This window comes from Urocitellus parryii, chromosome 5 (genome assembly GCF_045843805.1).
Source record: "Urocitellus parryii isolate mUroPar1 chromosome 5, mUroPar1.hap1, whole genome shotgun sequence".
Classification (NCBI taxonomy): Eukaryota; Metazoa; Chordata; class Mammalia; order Rodentia; family Sciuridae; genus Urocitellus; species Urocitellus parryii.
This window is the reverse complement of record NC_135535.1, coordinates 132,470,342-132,491,562: the sequence shown is the minus strand read 5'-3', so window position 1 is coordinate 132,491,562 and position 21,221 is coordinate 132,470,342. Positions and strand designations below refer to the sequence as shown.

General features: G+C 33.7%; 1 pseudogene; it reads right to left on the bottom strand.

Annotated features, from left to right (window-relative positions):
- The window catches only part of LOC144255052 (zeta-sarcoglycan-like), a 135,086-nt pseudogene extending 118,734 nt beyond the window's left edge, over positions 1-16,352 (bottom strand).
- Positions 16,353-21,221: the final 4,869 nt, after the last annotated feature.

The following is a 21,221-nucleotide window of genomic DNA, read 5'->3' as shown; positions in this document are numbered from 1 at the left end:
TAGACACTCTAGCAAAATAGACTCATGTCATACATAAGAAGCCCAGAAGCTTGATCAAGTGTACAGTTATTTACAGGTAAATCTAATAATAATTACAGCCACCCGTATATACATAATGCACACTGTTCTCCAGGGAGTGGTCTAAAACCTTCATATATGTAAACTTATTCAATTCTCATATGTGCTATTGGAGGTAAATACTCTTATCATCCCGACAAAAGCCTGAAGAGGATGCCTGAGTGACTTGCAGAAGGTTGTATAGTCGGGAAGTGACAGAGCTGGTATCTAGTTGTCTTTTGAATCCATGCTATTAATTATAAAGTATATATAATTCCTAAAACCAGTTTCTGAGAAAATTACGATATCTAGGTGAAAATGTTCTCTACATTATTTTTATATTATACAAATTATATGGTTGCCCGCCTAATATTGTTATCAGTGAAAATTCATATATTTCCATGTTATAATAAATTTCATTAAACTTAGGTTCTGCTTTTTTTTAAATTTTCTATAATTAGTCATAACTAAATAGCCATTCTAGAAATTGTGTTCTTTATCTGAGAGTATGAAATCTTGAATTATCTTAAATTTGTAGAACATTAAAAATTGTTCTAAATAGCATTTTTTTTTAGGGTGAATAAGTATCCATTCTTTTTAATGGATGACTAGTATTCCATTGAATAGATATACCACATCACATTTATCCATTTCTCAGTTGATGGACATTTGGATTATTTTTTCAATATTAAATGGTTTCCTTTTAAATCATGAGATTTTTCTCACTGTTTAAATGACTCAAGTTATTTTGAGGTATGTTGTGTGAAATAAAATGTTAATATTTTAATTAGTTCTATGTATACAAACTCAGAAATATTTTGTTTTTTATTTTAAAAGCCATTCTAGTTTTGCATTTCAATACTATCCAGCTCTATGGAGAAATAAACATGTGTATGCATGTGTCCTGCTTTTGGGGGAATATACTAATGTGGGCAGAGGAGCATCCATCCAGTAAGAGTCTTAGTTAGGGTATCAATTTATCATCAGTTAATGTCATTTCTGAAATGAAAAAAAAATAAAGTCACAAGTAAACTCCTGTGGAAGTAAATATAGATTAAGAAATATTTAAAAGACCACATATCAGTTCTTGCAAGTAAGTTTTGATGTTTATCCCTGAATTACATTGAACCAAAATGTAATTATGTTTTGCTGTACCCCTCTCAATTATTTTATATAACCCATACTTTGCTTTCATGTTCTCAGAATGCTTCAAAGCATTTTCCCAGCATCTTAGTAGACCCAGTGTTCCATTTAGTGCAAGGTTTTTAAAAAATAGTGCACACTATATAATCCAATGTTAGGGTCTGTAAACGAGTCTGGATGGCGCCTGGCAAAATGCCAGAGGGAGTGGTTTGTGAAGTAAGGCCAGCGAGCCATTAAGTGTGGAGATTCCTTATTGGTTGACTGATGTATCTAGTTTGTGCTAATTAGATAAGCTGTGTGGAATGTATATATACCCCTCCTGTCCTACAATAAACGGCTCCCACTCCTGCTATATCAATGTACACAAGTTGTTCGTCACCCCCTACCCCCCTGGTTATTTTGCTGCAGCTGGACTGCGGCAATCCAACACTCTTTATATTGTACTATATGTATATTTTGTAAGTGTATATGAGAAAAATATGTGTTTTCCAAAAGATCATACTTAGTTCCTAGAGAATAGTAAAATCATTTCAGTTTTAGTCATTTCCCTTCACAACTTACCACCAGGAAAGTCATTGTAGTTTAATTACTGTCTAGGATACAAAGATGTATTAATAGAAACTTTAAAAAGTTTATCTTCTTATAAAATTACTATAGTTTAAAGTGATTATTTTGTGAGCCAGGTGTGGTGGTTCAGGTAATCCCAGAGGCTTGGGAGGCTGAGCCTTTATGATAGCAAGTTCAAAGCCAGCCTCAGCAAAGTTGAGGTGCTAAGCAACTCAGCGAGATCTTGTTTCTAGATAAAATACAAAATAGGGCTGGGAATGTGGCTCAGTGGTGGAGTGCCCCTGAGTTCAATCCACAGTAACTGCTCCTCAAAATTTTATTTTGTCACAAAAATAGTGTATTAATTCAAAAAGAAAAAAAAGAAAAAATCGAAGAAAAATATATCCTTTTTAAATTTTAATGCTTAAATTTTCTTATTTTTCTTATTAAGCAAATCTATGGCCATAAATTTTTCAAAAGTTCTTTTGTAAGTGTCTAGCTGATTGACAGTCCTAAGAAAATGTAGACAACCAATTCTGGCACATATGACAGTTATCATCCCTACTTACTGACTTTGACTCCATCCTAAGCACCCAGGGCAAAAAAAAAAAACACAAGAACCTAAAGACCTCTAGAGAAGCCAAAGTCAACCCTGCTGCAGAGGCTGACTATTATAGCTTTCTCTCCTATGAGGTTATTTAAATCTCCAAGTATAAATTTTGATAAAGATAAATCTTGTACTAAATATAACTATCACTTTCTTTCAATTATTGCAAGTGACATTCCTTCTTATTGCTACACAGTCAAGCTTTTTAAAGCCCTCCATTACTATAAGCATTTAATAACTACTGCAGAAAATCAGACAACTAAGAATTAAGGACTGTAATTAACGTTTTGTACAATTTGATTATATGACATTTTTGATAAATGGAGAAGACACCGTGAAAGATGAACAAATGATTTGGGCCATATAGTTACCAATTCCTAGAAACTAATTCATTCAGAATCCATTCTCCCAAATTTATTGAACCTTAAACAAGAAGAATAATGTTTAAATGGGATGCTGTTTAAACCATAAGATTGAAGTTTTAAGTACACTTTAAAAGCAAATTTGAGGACAAAGACACTCAAAATTTAGATGGCCAGTCAGCCCTAATGTGTTACCAAGATGACTTTGGAAGTGGCATTGTGGAACTTGTTATGTTTATGTCACAGGACTACATACAGAGCCATTCTGGGCTTCTCCATATTGCCATTTGTAGAGGAAATTAAAATAAGAGGGGCTTCCTAAAAAGAAAAAATAGAAACAAAACTAATTCTACCTATTAAGACTATTTCTTATTATTTTTCCAAGTTTACCCTCCTTTTTATATCCTCTAGCTATAGAATATTGATAAGAGTCATGAGAGGCCAATAGGCATTTAGACATTGTTTTATTATTTATTGTTTTATTAAAATATTTTTATGTTATAAATATCAAAGATGCTATAATATAAAAATATATTTTATAATATAAGTAAAAGCAGTTTTACTAAACTATTTTAATAGTTTAGCCCAGTTTTTCATTACAAAGCAATCATTTTACTGACATTAACATTTATGTTTTTAAATTACCAATTAAGTATTTTAAGTCTCTTAAAGGTCAATCATATTATTGGTAAATAAATGATAACTATATTGTGGGAAATATTACATTTTTAGTAAATCCTATTACTACATTGCTAAGTATTACTATTATTGGTGTTACAAACTAAGTTTATATCAAAACTACACAAAAACATTTTAGTCTTACTACCCTAGAAATTAGTTTTATTCTATATATCATATTGTAGCAGTTTTCTAAAATAATAAGAGAAGCTTTGCAAAGATGGTTCATAATTCACATTTTATCCATATTATTTGATGGAAAATTATGCAAAACAGTATCATGTTATCAACACACGTGAACTTAAAAACAGCTAAAATCACAAACCAATTTTGTCACCTATATAAAAAAAGAAATATTCTGCTAACAAATGTAGTAATTATAGATCAAATAATAGAAACATTTGACCTGGAGAATGATTCTGAGACTTGTTTAAGAAAATTCTTGGTTTTTCTTCAGGGAGTCTGACCTCTTGGGATGTTATACTGTCTTTAACCACTTCTCAACCAACAATCTCTTTCTTTTCTTTCAGCTTTATTCTAAGAAGAGAAAGTTGGAGGAAGAAACTTAAGTTCATTAATCTCCTCCAAAATTATGAATGTCATGAAAAATTAGAATCTTAGATTTGGTGGGAAGTCTAAAACTTATAAGTCTACAAAAATATTTGTCAAATTGATTTTTTTTTTACCCAAAGTCTAAAAAGTTTAAGATTTAGTTTGATTATATATGAGCAGTCAGGTATACATGAACTCTTGTCTGTATATTTATTGGATGAATATAATTTGGTTTCATTTCCTGAGAGTGAGTCCAGATAAGAATGAGCACACTGCCTGCTTTGTGCCTGGATTGTGCATATCTCTGTGAACTCAGATGAACTCAGAAAGATGAACAAAAGAGAAGGATAGAAAGAGAAGGATACCAGAAAAATGAATATTTATTTTGCTGAAATCTCTTACATATAACTTTGATGACAAAATGGAACAAGTAGATACTGAAAAAAAAAAAAGATTTTTGTTTCCCATATATAATGAGAATAAAATCTCATTATGCTTTTCTAATAGTAATTGACATATAGGTAGACTTTAGAATTGTTTTACTTAGAACATGAAGTATATCTGAAATTATTATTCAAAATTCTTGTTCATAGTTGTCAATTATGTAATTTTAAAAAAATATTACATTTTAAGACATTATATTTTATTAAAATATTTTATTAAAATATTATATTTTAAATATTACAAAACATATTGTAATATTTTAAATATTGACAAATCATTATGGGCAAGAATAGTATCACATCTAAATAATAAGTACACATCCTTAAACAAAATTTGAAAGAAAAAAAACAAGGTTAAAATATTTATTTTATGTCACACAATTACAATTAGTCTCTAAAAATGAAGGTTGTCTAACTACACTGTGTGAATTCATCCAATTATATATTTAAATTTTACATAAGGTATATTTATCATTTCATGATTCAAGTTTCCACACATCTTATATATTATCTGTGATGTTTTTATGACATATCCCTGTAATAATATTAAAATATAACATATCATTTAACTACTGTCTCAATGATACATAAAACAGACAAACAAAAAATCATGAAAGGTCTCAAAAATACCGATACACTTGTGATTTAAATCACACCAACAATTTCAATTACTGTATCAAATCAATGCCAAATTCAATATATAACTACCTGCCCTTTGAAGATGCTGAAATTATTTCTATTATTATAACAGTCAACCTGTCATTATCCCTATTTTAGAGATGAGAAACTGAGTCTTCAAGAGATAAATTGTGTTGCTGCTCATCCAACTATTAAATAGCCCCCTATGGTTTGACTTCAAATGTGAATACATAATCTTCTCAGCCCAGCCCTAGTCTCCCTCTTCTTTTGATCTGTTTATTGAAAAATGCAACACAGTGAGAGACATAATTCAACAATGCTACATTCAGAGGACCAGGTTTTAGATTAAGCTCACAAGAAGTGTACATGTACCAGCATTAACTTATTTATTTGCTGCTTTTAAAGCTGTTTAACATTTCTCTCCCTCTCCTCTTTTTTTGTTTGGTAAATATTATTACTACAATAAATCAGTTTGGAAAGTGGACTAAAAAACAAACACAATATATTGTTTATATTTCTTTCAGGAAAACATCCAGTGAAATGCAAAGGGCATCTTATTACAATTCCTATAATCAACACAGTTTTGCTCTACCTTCAGGGATTATGCAGCTATTATGTCTGACAGTGGACTTGGGTACATAGTCTTTTGTGCTTATTTTGCATTTTGACATTTCTACTAAGGACTTTTTTTATATGAAGAAATGAAAGCAAAAGACAGTTTTATCTTGTGGAGAGTTCTCAAATTTAAGAAAATTATGATATCAGGCAAATTGCCTGTTGTAGGCTTCTTTCTGTTGGCTTGTGTATGCAGTTCAAAAATAACAATCACAAATTTGTGTTAACATTAAAATTGAGGAACTGATGTTCTGAATCAGATCTGCATCCATAGCATATTTCTTTAATCTAATTTTTAATCAATTTGCTTGAGGCTCACCTTTATAACTGATATATCTTTACTTATAACAAAATCTTATGTAGTTATAGCAATTAAAAGATGTCTAATGACAAACTTTAATGAAGTAAAAAATATTCAAACTAAAATTAAATTTTTATAACTGAAATGCAATTAGAGTTTTAGAAAACATATATGTAAAAAAGTTTCCTTTTTGACTTCATTAAAACAAATAACAAAAATATTTCATATAAATACAAAAGAAATAGACACAATAAAAATTTGTGGTTGTAAATATCACATTTTAAATGTCATATTTTTCATATTTTAACTAGAAATAATGAAAACATGCATTTATATGTAAAAGACAATTAAGTTTTCATTAACATAAAATTAACCCAGTCCTCAAAATTGTCAATTACATTTTTCTCACTCTCTCTCCATATAAATATGATACAGATAAACAGAATTATAATATAGGTAAATAGATATATGTATGCAAATAAAGATAGACAAATAAAGATAGATGTTAGGTAATGTCACAGAACCCATATAGTGTTCTGAAATTACTTCAGCATCTATATGCAAATTAAATCTGTGTATAATTTTACATAGTTGCAACTGACTTTTTATCTATCATTTATAAAAATGGAGTTCAATAACAATAATATAAGTTTTGTTAAAATATGAATCTCTAAATTAAAATGTATTTGAAAATGTAAGAAAACTTAATTTTTTACCTTAATATAACTTCTGTCCTAAAATCCTTACTATATAGTTAATTTCAACAAAAAATTTCAAGTAATTGATAAACATTAATATTTATTATACTTCATAATTATATGATTTCTAAATTTAAATAAGCACTTAATATTAGAAAATTATTTATCTAAAACAAAGGATACATAGACCTCATGATATTATATACTAGTCCACATGTTTTTAAGGTATATTTATTATAGTTTAATATGAGTTATGAAAATATTTTTTATGAAAATGGTGCATTTCATATTTTAGGAAAAATGACCAGCAGAACAAATGTAATCCAGTCCCACAATAACAAATTGTCAAGAATAATTACTAAATAAAGTAAACCATTACTAGTCTATGGCACATAAAATCATGTACAAGATAACTGGGCTGTGAAATTACATACTAAAAAATTAGCATACTTTTACTTTTTCCAATTTAAATGGGATAAAAATTTAAAAATAATTTTTACCCCAAAACACTCACCTACTGTCAGCTGTCCAGTTAACTGCCCCATGTGATTTCTTGCATTCACTGTTACATTCCTGTCAGACTGTAAGACCAGTGGGCTATCCTGGGAAACATGTATAAAATAAATAAATCAAATAGAAAATATCACCATAGTCAAACATATGAAATTATACTGTATTTCTGTGCAATCAAAATCCTGTTTTAAAATATTAGGTAGTTGTTTTTATATTTCAAACATTGGTTGAACAATACAAAAGAAATGAGTGCCTCATAGTAATTTCTATGTAGAATATAAATGTTTTTCTTTTTATCGGAGGGCATCAACTATAAGATGCAAGCATTTCCAACTCTACTGATTATTGTGAGTCAAAAGGAGAGCACCTCTCTTGTTTCTCTCTCCCAGTGGCATATGCTTCTGGCTGAACAGACATTCTATATCCAATCCCAATGGGGATATCCCTTTTATAGGTTTAACTTGCAATTTTCAGAACCAGCTTAAAAAACAGACCCTTAAAATTACCTTATCTGATCACTGTCACTGTGGATTCACTTAATCCTCAAATTCCAAAAATTCCATATATTTTGTTTAAAGCCTGTATCACAGGACTAATTCATTTTACTGGTGTTGCATTTGTTTTATTTCATTGTTTCTCTCTTTTTTTTCACTTGATTATATAACAAGAGGAAACATCCATGTGACAAGGACCATGGCAGTCACATGTATACAGTTACATACCCAATACTTAATATACTGCTGAAGGAAAGCATTTGTTAGGGGTTTAATGGGTGGATAAAAAGTCTATATAAAAAATTGATACTCCCTTGTTCATATACCTCATGTGTAAATGCTCATGAATCATAGAATGATTTAAATAAGAAGGTCTGGAGAAAATAAGATGCTTGCATAGGAGATTTTCTATTGGGTTATTTAATTCTGCTTAGTTGTTGACTTGTATCACTAATTGAGCCCTTAATAGTAAAATTATTGAAAGGCAATCCCTAGGAGATTTTATATTGAGCTTTTGCATCGTTTCCCTCACACAAATAACTTACAATTACCTATTCTTTCATTTTTTTATGCTAAAATACAAGTAGGGTAATCATTTACAAATTGTTCATTCATTCATCCAATAAATATTTATTGAATACTCACTATGCACAATGTAGCTTTCTAGAGGTTGAGGCCTTTTGGTGATCAAAATATAGAAAAATACCTGCCCTCATAGAACTGGCTTTTAGATATTGAAACTCTGTAAAAATCTCTCCTGATACGACCCTCACACTGGAGCACTGTAGTCACTTCTACACTGATGCTGTTTATACAAGTGGTTTATATACAAACCATACAAAAAGTCCTTCAAGATGAGGATTTGGAATTTGTGATTGGATACACATAGGAAGATTTTATGGACTTTTTCCTAAAGCTACTCTGGGTCCTTATGACCAGATGCAAAGAGATCAGCAAAGACATGCATGCACACACACACACACACACACACACACACACATTCATGCATATATTCTTGTGCCTACATGCACAATGCACACATTTTCTTTCAAAAGTGGATTTTGCTAGTATGCACCATCTAAGACTTGAGTTCTAAAAGTAAGTTTCCATGGCATGAAGAGTATGTTCATTCTTCCAATGAATTTGTGCTAAAAACAACTATAGTTAATGTTATTCTCTTCATGTAATTTATCACAACTCAGTTTCTTCTGCCACAAGTCAAAAGTTTTGTTTCTGCATTAAAAAAATTATCTAGTTTTTTTCATAGGTTCATCTATATATATCTGACATTCAAGTTTTAAAATATCTGAAGTATTTTAAATTAATTCTATCATTCATTTTAAGTGATATGAAAATGCAAATTTCTGTTTACAGTAGAGATTGTTGACTAAGTAAGTACTGTTTGCAAACAGCTATGTCATACCCAGTAAGAACACTGCTATCTCTAATAAGGACATGAAGATGTTTTGTGAAGACACATAAATGCACATAAAAGATTGTATTTAATGTTTGCAAAATTCAAACAATGCATTTTATAAAGTAGCTATAAATTCAATAAAAATTTATCTGAATGTAAGAAATAAGAACTCTACAAAGCACCACATGGTTCAAAAACTTCTTTAAAAAATTATATTAATTAAATTTTAATTTATCTGCTTTCAATATTTAAATAGTAAAACATACATGACAGTTTAGATTTTTTAATTGATGAGGTTATATATTTTCATTTGAATTACTATACATATTAAACATAAATTTCTGTGAACTTCAGCAAAAATAACAGCAGAAACATCAGTATGTATAATTTACAAAATATGTAAGGATCTTTCAAGAATTATTGCTATATTAAATATGTTAAGATCCAAGAAAAGTCAATTTTAAAAAGCAATAGGCCTTTCATCTGATTTAATAGAGAAACAGTCTTAGTTAGAATTGAAACTTTAATCACTGTGCTTCTTGTTTACATGATATCAATTCACTTTTACTCGAACCACAGGGATCCTATTGAAGTTCTATCCCTGGCATGCTTCCATTCTCTTTCACATTATTCCACTAAATTTCCTCTTGGAATTAAATTTTTATATCCAGATTAAAATTTTACTATGATAGCACTAGCAATCTCTTTACTTACTAAAACTATAAACAGAGCTATCAATGATAATGAGAAATTCTCTACACAGTATTCATGTGAACAAAATTATATTATTATGCTATATTGATTTGTTAAAATGTGATCCACTGAATTGAACCAAAAACAAGTAACTGTTTGTGATAAACAAAGTCAATGCATATAACTGCATCACTTTCACTGACATGACATGTGGTCCTTTTGCATACACACACATGCACACACACACACACACACGAATGTATCAATAGAGTGATCTTAGAACCATATTTGATATTTGGGCATTAGAACCATTGCTCATTTATCTTAGGTACAACACAATGACCTTTTATACAACAGGTACTCAATCCTAATCCAAACGCATGTATGTGATAAACTAAGTATAAAGAAAATGATAGCAACTTGAACAGTCATCTAATGCAGATATAATCCAAGGCAATGTGTAAGTTTGATACCAAACATATTTCTACAAGAATCAATACTAAAATACTATCACTTGCCAAAGATATTGATATCTAAAAATGTTTTTCCTAAAGAATTGAATACTCACTAGGCTTTTATCATGTGTTTATTTCTTTAAATGCCTCCATTGATAAAATTACCACTAATTTTATTACTTTCTACTCTCTTTATATTCCTTCTTTATATTCATTTGTATTGTATTCCATGTGCCAAAACTTACAATGCTAGTATCTAGTTCTAACATTTAAAAATATGCACTAGTACCCTCATATGGTTTATCCTTGCTGAGAACATAAAGTGAAGAAAGCTATTTTGTGATATTTTGTCATGGAGTAGAGACAAGATGTGCAAGTTCTGTAAAGATAAGGTAAGTGAATAGTTGGCATGTTATTCTGCACAATATACTGTTAAAATTTAAAAATGTGTTTTTCTTTTTTTATGGTGAAAAAAATCTTTGTATTCAAATATCTATTTCCAAATCAAGAAATCTCCCATAACAGAAATAAAGTATTCTAGAGTCTTCTGGAGCTGACAGCACTGTGGCTTTCATCCTAACAGCATTCCTGCCTACTTATGTACTCTTGAGAGAAAGCAGGCAGAAGAGTCAGTGGGAAGGCAGGGTGGTATTCAGGGACCCCTTTGTTCACATTTTTCATGTGGCCATGCCTGTCCCTTTGCTAGTGGTTATGGAAAAATCATGACCTGTGCTTTTCTTCTCCCCTTAATATTTTTGAGATAGGTTGTGCAAGTAATGAAGGAAAAATAATTCATCATATTTATATTTTCTCCACCTTTCTTTATCACAAATATTTCTTACGTATCTATGATGTATCCAGTTCTCTGCAAGCCACTGCATGCCAAAGAGAATCAAGAAAGACCGACTTTCTTCTCTTAGGGAATTCAGAAACCGTTTGGCCACATAGACAATAAACAAGAAAGTTAAGCAAACAAAGAATGCTAGCAATAACAGGTTGCTGTGACAGAGATGTCTTTACAAACATATTAGTTTTATTGATGAGATGACCTAAGTATTACAGACATATAAGAAATTCAGTTCCAAGTCATTATTCTTGCCAGCTTACCTATTATGTCCTGGTAGAAATAGCAGTATAAAGAATAGCAGATAGCATTGCCACTTGTCAATGACAGACATTCTAAATCATTTACATATATAAGTTCATCTACTTGTGAACCTAAACATATACCACCATATAAGATCAATAATGAAGTGATAGAAAGACAAAGAATGGACCTTCCCTGGTTATTTGAGCCCATGTCCTTGGTCTGTCAAATACTAGCTGTTTGACTAGTCTAGTCACCCACATTTCTGTTCCACAGTTTCTTCATCAGTAAGATAGGGTTAAATACATAATTTGTGGGCTTGTTAAGAGAATTAATGAGACAAAATATATGAAATGCGTAGATCAGTGTCTAATCTGTTTTGGGAGTACTGTTAGTTTTGCTTTGTTACTTATTCCTCATTACAACTGTGGTGCTTCATTAATAATAGTAAAAGAAACAGTCTCTTCTGTTTTACAGCTGAAGAAACTGTAGCACTGAGAATTAAAGTCACTTCCAAATCACATAGCTAATAAAAGACAGAGGCAGTGTTAGAACACACCAATTTTTGTCTACTCTTCCCTGTCATCCACCTGCCATGAGATACTGACTCTCTTTGGGGTCATTTATTTGTAGGTTTTCTAAAATGTCTAAACAAAATCTAAAAATGAATAAAAATTAAATTCATCAGAATATACTTTAAAGTCTTGTTCAGTATTCCAGTCCCTAAAAGACAACCATACCCACAAATATACACACACACACACACACACACTCCATATTGCCATCATTTATATTTTGATATCATAGCATGGTTTGCTCTGTTTTACTGTGTCTTCTCGGGTTTGGGATAAAGATGCTCTTATGCAATATCCTGCACTCTTATGCAATATCCTGCACTATCCTATGTCTATGCATCTTAGAAGGTTGTAACCTATACAAATCATGTTAGTTAGTTCCCTAGAAGAATATCATTAATTAATGATGCATTTTGTCAGTGCAGATTTTGTGAATTTGATATACCCTTAATTGAATTTATAGGATTTTACTAGGTAAATTTTCTTCCCTTCACACCTTCACAGATACAAATTATAGTTTTTTTTTCAATTATCTTCAAATCCTCTAAATTTCCAGTCAGCTATTTGAGAAGTGTGTGTTACGTACACCTTTCTTTGTCTTTCCTGTGTACTGAATGATAAACCAGAAACTCACTTCACAATGCTCCTTCCTTTTTAATCCAGTGGTAGTTTTTAATCCAGTGGTAGTTTTATAAAACATTCTCAAATAAAAAAATATTGGTGTGCTTGAATTTAAAAATTAAATTGAAAAAATTGAATTTAAAAAATAAAATATTCACTGATTTTTTTTTCATTCCTGGCTTGGAAAAATTTCACATTTGAACATATAATATGATCCAATTTTACTTTTCTAGCTCCATTCCACACTACCTTCTCTTGCAAGTGTTACCCCAAATTTCCATCTTTCTCAAATATATACCACTTCTATTTATCCTCACCTTTTGCATCTGATGCTTGAAATTTATATCCATTTCTCTTTTTTTGTGGTAAAATTACAGGCATTTTCAAGACTCAAATCAAAGATATGTTCTAGTAAAGTCTTCCTTTCCCAACAGAGATAGAATTCAGCTGCCAGCCTCCACTTCCTTAAATAGTCTATGTTGATGTCTATTACAGGCCTTTTATCTTGTTTGCTTTAACAAGTCAATTGCTAGTGTCTTCCATTTGTTTGGACTATTCTGGGAAACATAGTGTTGTTGTCATGCCCTTTTTCCTGTGCAGACTTTTGAAAGCATAGTTTGTGCCATGCTTGACATATAGTTTATTGTCAATAAATGCATGTCGACTGAGTGAAAACTAAGCACATTTACAACATAATGTTCCCAGACTACCTGTGTTCATCTAGATTTGTGTTCATGTCACAGAGCATTTATAGAGCTCTTTCAACTTCCTCTCTTTCTCCCTCTTTTCCCAGAGCAAGAATTCTAAAAAGTCACTAAAGTGGAACAATTCATTTCATATTATTATTTTTTAATGTGGTCTAAGGATGGTACCCAGTGCCTCATGCATGCGAGGCAAGTACTCAACCACTGAGCTACAACCCCAGCCCTCATCTCACATTATGATTTAATTTATATTCATCATCTCTCTGCCCAAGGCACCCACTTCATTCCTTCCTTTAATTATTTGACCTACTTAAGAACCTGCAAAACAGGTAATTGTTTTACAGATCTTTGGTTGATAAAAATATCACATGACATTTCATTTCCTTCTGATTATGAATCATTTAAATATTGAAATTTTTATTTTCAAATTAGAAATGTTGATCATGAGAGAATATGTTAACCTGATTTCTTAAATTCCCAATGTTTGCATTCTAACTTGAACATGAAGTAGTGCAGGAAAGGGATAGTATTAATGCCAAATCAACTTTGGTGCATTCCTATGCTGATACTTGTATTGAGAATCTCCCACTCTGGTTCTTTTTCTGTTATAAATTATCTAGTCATGGAGGCCACTGCTAGGAACGTCTTCTGAGAATGTTCTATAACTTTGAATGTCCTTCTTACTCCTGCCTGCCTCTTAAATATGTTACAGGAATCAGGGGAATCTATAATCCTCCTCCTGAAGTCCTCTGTATCCCAATTACTATTAATGACATGTATCTATAATGATGCGACAAGGAGAAGGTTTACACTTGGCATTCCATGTATAGGGAATCCTTGGTAGCCAGCCACTTCCTATATTAAATGCCACAATTCAAACTGTAGTCATAGTAGGCTTAGGAAATGAATGCTTCTAGAATAAGTATCCTCAAAGGGAAAAATACTATGTCAACCTTAAGTAATAAAGATCCAAACAAGATGAAACTAGGACTGTTTAAATCAGATGATCAAAATTGCAACACCAGAGATATGTCCTCCTAGTTTATCTCCACTTCAGGTTGTACCTCCACTCCAGGTTGGGTCCCTACGTTTCCTCTCCAGCTGCCCCTTAGATCTTTCTCCAGGTTGACCTTGCCCTCACACTAACCCCAGAGTGCTCACTCTATTCATTCTGACTGTGGCTGCTCTGTGCCCAGACAGGATGCTCAGTAAGGGAGGCTAGTTGAGATTTGCCCCAGCAGGTGGGATACAGGAGATTAACCCTTGTCTAGATAGGATATATATACTTGAACAGCAGAAGGAAATTTTAAAGTAAAAGTGAAAATCTTCTACAAAGAATGAGATGGAAAATTAAATTAAATCTTCAGATTTGATGCAAATGACTAAGACAAAGTAAGGTCTTTCTGCCATTCAATGAGTTATTCAGACAATTTATATATGCTCTTAAAAATAAATTTTAAAGGAAAGTAATTCCTTTAATTTACTTGCTTATATGCATCAAAGTAAAATGCTAAAGTAGCATTTTATAACAAAATGCTACTTTGTGTCTGTAAAATGGTACCCAAAGGCCTTGGTAAAAATGCAATGGATGAGGTGTGTGAAAGACTTGCAAAATTTTTTGGAAATATTAGCTACCCTTAACTGTTGTTTGTACTGGGAATTGAACCCAGGGGCACTTTACCACTGAGTTATGTTCCCAACTCTTTTTTATAATGTATTTGGAAACAAGAAATCTCTAAGTTGCCTAGAGCATAGTCGCCAAGTTAGTGAGACTTTCCTCAAAATTGGTATCCTCCTGCCTCTGCCTCCAGAGTCACTACCTTGATCTCAAATTAGTAAATACTAATGGTGATTTGGATGATAATGATATTGATGATGGTAATGATAATGACAATGAGTGTGTGCTTTTGTATGTAATAGAGGTTAAGGGAGAAAGAGAAAATTGGAGATTTGTATTTGCATGTGAAATAGATTTCATGGTATGTGACAGAAATTAATAAGGAAAAATTTAATCTTACTTGAAATTGGTACTTCAGAAACAGTAAGAGATCTAAGGATTCTAAAATTTAAAAAATAACAACATATTTAAACAAGAAATTCAACTGTGTCAAATAAAATATATATTCTTCTTCAGAAATCTCTAATATGTGGTAAGGAAATGAGACAAAAGAAAATTATTTTGGATTACTTTTCCTTAAAAATATTTTAATTCATACCAATTAAGTTTCCACTACTTGAAATCTCCTTTTTTTCTTTCTCTTAAAATCTAGTTGGCTTATTAAAAGATTGAAATATCCAAAGACATTAAGAGCACATTTTTAGATTACTTCATGTTTGTAGGTATACTGTGAATTAATTCATGGAGGAGCAGATGAGGAAAACAGAAATGTATTATTTATGACAAACATTTTTCCATAATGGCAAAAATAATGGAATTACAAAATATGAAATAAAGTAATAAACAATTGGTTATAAAAGCAAATAAATACAACATGTTTATATTACCTGTGATGGTTAATTTTATGGGTGGCTTGGGCCATAGAGTTCACAAATATTTGGTTAAATATTATTTTGTACGGTGTCTGGGAGGGCAATTTTCAATGAGATTTATGTTTGATTCAGTAAATTACTAAATTACTCCCCACAATGTGGCATCACTAAATTCACTGAAGGCCTGAATAGACTAAAAAGGCAGAGTGAAGTGTAAGCGAATAAAACACTTTTGATTGTTTTGAGAAAAATAGATGTTTAAGCAAGAATGTGTCAGAGTCTAGGTAAGGTTTTCTCCAAATCAGCATATTCCAGTTTCACAGAGTATTTGGGAAACAGTGACCACCAGTGAAGAGACTGCTATTACCCACAGACTGATTGCAGCAAGCTTCATAAACCTGGGCCCCAGCAGTCACCAGGAACGAGGGACTTGCAACACTGACAAGTAGTCTGGAAGGGTGAGGCCAGAACTTGTAGGCATGAAGCAGGTGAAGATGAGAGCAGGACCATGTAGAGCAGATACCATCTACTCTGAGTAAGGAGGGTACCTGACCCCTGACCTTGGGGCCACTAGGGTAAAATTCACACACCTTGAGCTCCCATTGCTTTCTGCAGTGAACTGCCTCATAGTACTGAGAGGAGTAATGGGGTTTGGAATCCATGTCAGTTTGTTCTTACCAATTTGATTTGTGTTAGCAACTTCTTTGTGGTAATGTTTATAAAATTTCAGTGTCAAAGCACATGCCATGCAAAGGATTCATATTTATATGAATATGCAGAGATGATTTTAATTTCCAGCCATTTTCATTTATTTCTAATGCTTAATTCAGACTTGCTTCTCCTTTAGATGACTATTCTTCTAGGGAGTTTCATCCTTCTGCTGGTTCTGATTCTTATATTTTTTTGCATGAAATATTTCATTGACTAAATGTCATAGTGCAGGCTTTCTGGATATATGAATTATTTTATATTTAACATGGAAGGTTTTTATTTCCTTCTCAATTCTGAAGGACAATTTATGCTGAATTTCTTAATTTTGGTTGGTATATATGATTCCAAGCACTCCCTGCTTTTACGATTTGAACTGTGAAGTCATTTGAAACTCTAATTTGCAAAACCACTTGGGATATTTGCACTGCCCTCAAAACATGACTTCCTTTTTCATCCTGAGACTTTCAAAATCCTAACCTTAATCTGTATATTAGGTATTTTTCTTATAATGTGTATTGGAGAGGATCTTTATTAATCCTGTTTGTTTGATGTTCAAAGAGGTTCTGTATTTGGATTTTCATCTCATTCTTAAATGTTTTGAAAATTTATTGATATTTATTGAAAAATGCTTCCCAAATTTATTGAAAAGTACAACCACAGGATAACTTCAGCCCTCAGCACAGAGTTCCAAGATGGGCGTGGCTCTTGAAGCTGAGCATGCCCCCTCCTGTCTCTGTTACATAGGGTTACTTGGCAACCTTTCTTCATTTATTAGCTGCTACCCGAGTATTGAGTGGCTCAGCCACAACTAGGTACCTGGTGGGACTAAGTTGTTTATTCTGTGACTGAAAAAAAAAGTCTTGAAAAGCCCCAGAATACAAGGCTGGGGCCTGTGAGGCCTCGTCATGGCCTCTAAGTTTGTCAGAACCCAGAGCTCATTCATGAGGAGCCTGTGGAAACTGGGCTTTCGCTATAAAGCGAACACGAGAATCCACAGAGCGGCCTTAGAGGGAGATGTAGACAAAGTGAACCACATCTTGACTCATAGAGAAGCTGGCGTTGACGACCGAGATAAAAAAAACAGGTAATAATGTCCAGAGGACTAGGCATCCTAGGGACAGGGTGCTGACCAGGGAAGGTGGGGCCAGTAAGGAAGAAGGCTCCACCTTTCCCACTGGGCCAGGGCGGCAAGAGGGAAAAGAGGCCAACTCTCCTTTCACCAGGTGCTTGACTTTCCTGTGCTCACAGGCTCCTCAACTCCTGGGATCTATACACCTTGGAGACATCTCCCATCCAGGAGGTCTTATTGAGCAGCCAAACAAAACGTTAGCCTGCTTCCTATATTTTGTATTTTGATGCCTTCATCTATCACAATGATTCTTACCTTTGTTATCTCACATTTCTTGAGTATTATGGTTAATTAACATCTTTACTGTTGACAATATTCTTTGTTTTACTGTTGACAATATTCTTTGTCTTCAAGACCTGAGAATCTGTCTTTAAAGTGGTCTCATTTATTGGTGACGTTTTCCACTTAATTTTTAATTTGATTGTCTGAATCTTTCCAGGATTTCTCTTTGGTCCTTTTTAAGAATATCTATCTCTTTCTTGAAATTATCTTTTACCTCCTGTATTTTTAAAACCCTTACATCTTCTTTTAGTTCACTGAACATTTTAACTATGACCTTTCTAAATTCTCAATATTTTCTGCACTGTGGTGTCAATGGATTCAGTTGTTGAAGTGTTGTGGGTTGTTTGGGGTGGTAGGTTTACATGCTTTTTCATATTATTTCTGTGTGTACCCAACTTCTGAGAGGATGATTACCTTTACTATCGGTTTTTTTTTTTGGTTTTTTTTTTTTTTTTGTGCCAAGGATTGAACCCAGGGGCTTAACCAGTGAGCCTCATCCCCAGTCCATTTATATTTTTTTTTTATTTTGAGACACAGTCTTCCTAAGTTGCCTAGCACCTCACAGTGTTGCTCAGGTTGGCCTTGAACTTATGGTCCTTCTGCAAAAACCTCCTGAGCTCCTGGGATTACAGCCATGAGGTTCCAAACCTGGTTATTACTTATACTTTTAAACAAGAGACAATTTAGTGAGCTTCTTTGTGTAAGTTCCCTGGGCTGGGTGAATATCCAGGTATTGGTACCCCCATTCTACATGTTCATCTTTATTCCCAAACTCAGCATCACTGAAAGAAGATACTAAACCTTAGTACCTTCAGAGCAAACTTCACACGCTAATAAACCTTAGGTCAAGTGGGACTTGATGAAAAAATTTTCAACTCTTCTCATATTCTGGGTATAAAATTGTGGTAACACTCTGAAGTAGGTTGGGAAATGAGTTATTACAGATAGTAAAATTACTATCACATTATGTAGGACATGAAAAGAAGAGTAGAGATTAAATGGAAAGAAAGAAAGAGAGAGAGAGAGAGAAAATAGAAATGAATAATACAAACCAAGTTAAAAAGAAAAGATGGCTGGAGGAATTTGTGTTAGTAGCAGATAATGGTAGAGGAGAAAGTGGGACTAAGGGGAAAGAGGAGCAAGTGTACATATGACCTAGGAAAACAAAAATAGAATGGTTTCCAGTGAATCTTTAAAACATTACAAGAATATAATCAAATATTGATGAGGGTGTAATTTGATAAAAGATGAACATGTATTGATTCAAAATAAAAAGTAGCATGTAAGATCAAAATTGATATTAGTGCTGTATGTAACAATCCAGGCCAAAGTGGGAAATTTTCTTATTGAGTCTTGCTTGTTTGGATTTCACCAGAATTGGAGACCTTTAGAAAATGCCCACCAATCTTCAGCTTTACATCTATGTTTCTCTGGGTGTGGCAGTACTGGAAAAAGAACTGGGAGGTTCATCTTCCAAGACCTCCACCAAGTTCTGGGTGGAAGGGCCCAGTGCTGACTGAGACAGATGGTGGAGCTTCCAGAGGCTCTTGACTATGCTGGCCGCTCAGGTGCTGTCCATCACGCAGTGGGTGAGGGTTTCTTGATCCTGTGCAGTCAGCAAGCACCTAACCTGGTTGGCCAGTCCAGCCACAGGATAACTTCAGCTCTCAGCACAGAGTTCCAAGATGGGCGTGGCTCTTGAAGCTGAGCATGCCCCCTCCTGTCTCTGTTACATAGGGTTACTTGGCAACCTTTCTTCATTTATTAGCTGCTACCCGAGTATTGAGTGGCTCAGCCACAACTAGGTACCTGGTGGGACTAAGTTGTTTATTCTGTGACTGAAAAAAAAAGTCTTGAAAAGCCCCAGAATACAAGGCTGGGGCCTGTGAGGCCTCGTCATGGCCTCTAAGTTTGTCAGAACCCAGAGCTCATTCATGAGGAGCCTGTGGAAACTGGGCTTTCGCTATAAAGCGAACACGAGAATCCACAGAGCGGCCTTAGAGGGAGATGTAGACAAAGTGAACCACATCTTGACTCATGGAGAAGCTGGCGTTGACGACCGAGATAAAAAAAACAGGTAATAATGTCCAGAGAACTAGGCGTCCTAGGGACAGGGTGCTGACCAGGGAAGGCGGGGCCAGTAAGGAAGAAGGCTCCACCTTTCCCACTGGGCCAGGGCGGCAAGAGGGAAAAGAGGCCAACTCTCCTTTCACCAGGTGCTTGACTTTCCTGTGCTCACAGGCTCCTCAACTCCTGGGATCTATACACCTTGGAGACATCTCCCATCCAGGAGGTCTTATTGAGCAGCCAAACAAAACGTTAGCCTGCTTCCCAGCCACTTAAAATTCATCCTATAGAACGCTTGATTGACTATTTAAAAGTGATTTAAATCACAAAATTTTGTTCCAGCACTTTGTTTTAATGTACACATTTTTAAAAAATGTCATGTACATTGTAGAAAAGTGCAGCATGAGACCACGTTTCCCATAATAGAGCAACTTAAGGGCAAAAATAATTCTTTGAACACAATCTGGAATCCATTTGCATCAGTGTAGATGTATATGTATATAAGTTCTCTACTGAGGACCCTTACAAGGACATTTTGAAATGGCAAGATGGCTCCTGTCTCTGTTGTGCAGGGTTGCTTGGTAACCATTCTTCATTTGTTAGCTGCTTCCTGAGTATTGAGTGGTAGCAGTGTTTTGTTTCTAATGTTATTTCACACTAGCATATTTAGGGGTACCAATTTCAGTCTTCAAAGGATTTTCCTTATTTCTTGGGTGGTCCACTTGTACCCATCCATCAACTTCTGAAGGCTCACTCAGTGTGGTTTTAAGCAGACAACCATCTTCATAACCAGATTTGCCGAGAAGTCTGGATTTCCTGCAAGCTTTGCACTAATTTCAGGTACTTCCCTTGAGAGAGGATAGCAGTCACTGGGCGATTTCACACTTAATGAAACCGCAAACACATCATGCTTTTTTGTCGCACCTCCAGGTCTGTTTCCAGTACTGCCTTTACCACCCTATATCCCAACTGTCCACCTATCTGGTTGGAGGAGTCCAGGGTTGATTGGAGAGCAGGTGGCAGGACTTTCAGGAACCCTTGGCCACACTGGCCACACCTATACTGCTGTTTCAGGCAGGTGGATGGGGTTTCCTGATCATGTGCAGTCAGCACTCTGCTGGACTGGCAGCCTGGATGATCATGAGTGGAGGAGGATCACTGAAGATATCTACAGTGACTTCTTTTAGGCTTGCGGTAAATCCTGAGGTTCTCTTGGGAAACAACTGAGCTTTTCAAGACCTCCCTGAATGTCATTGATTTCTGGTCCATCATGATGGACCAGATCTTGGAGCTATTCATAGTGTTGGAGCTATTCATAGTGTTTACAGGAGAAAACTCCTCT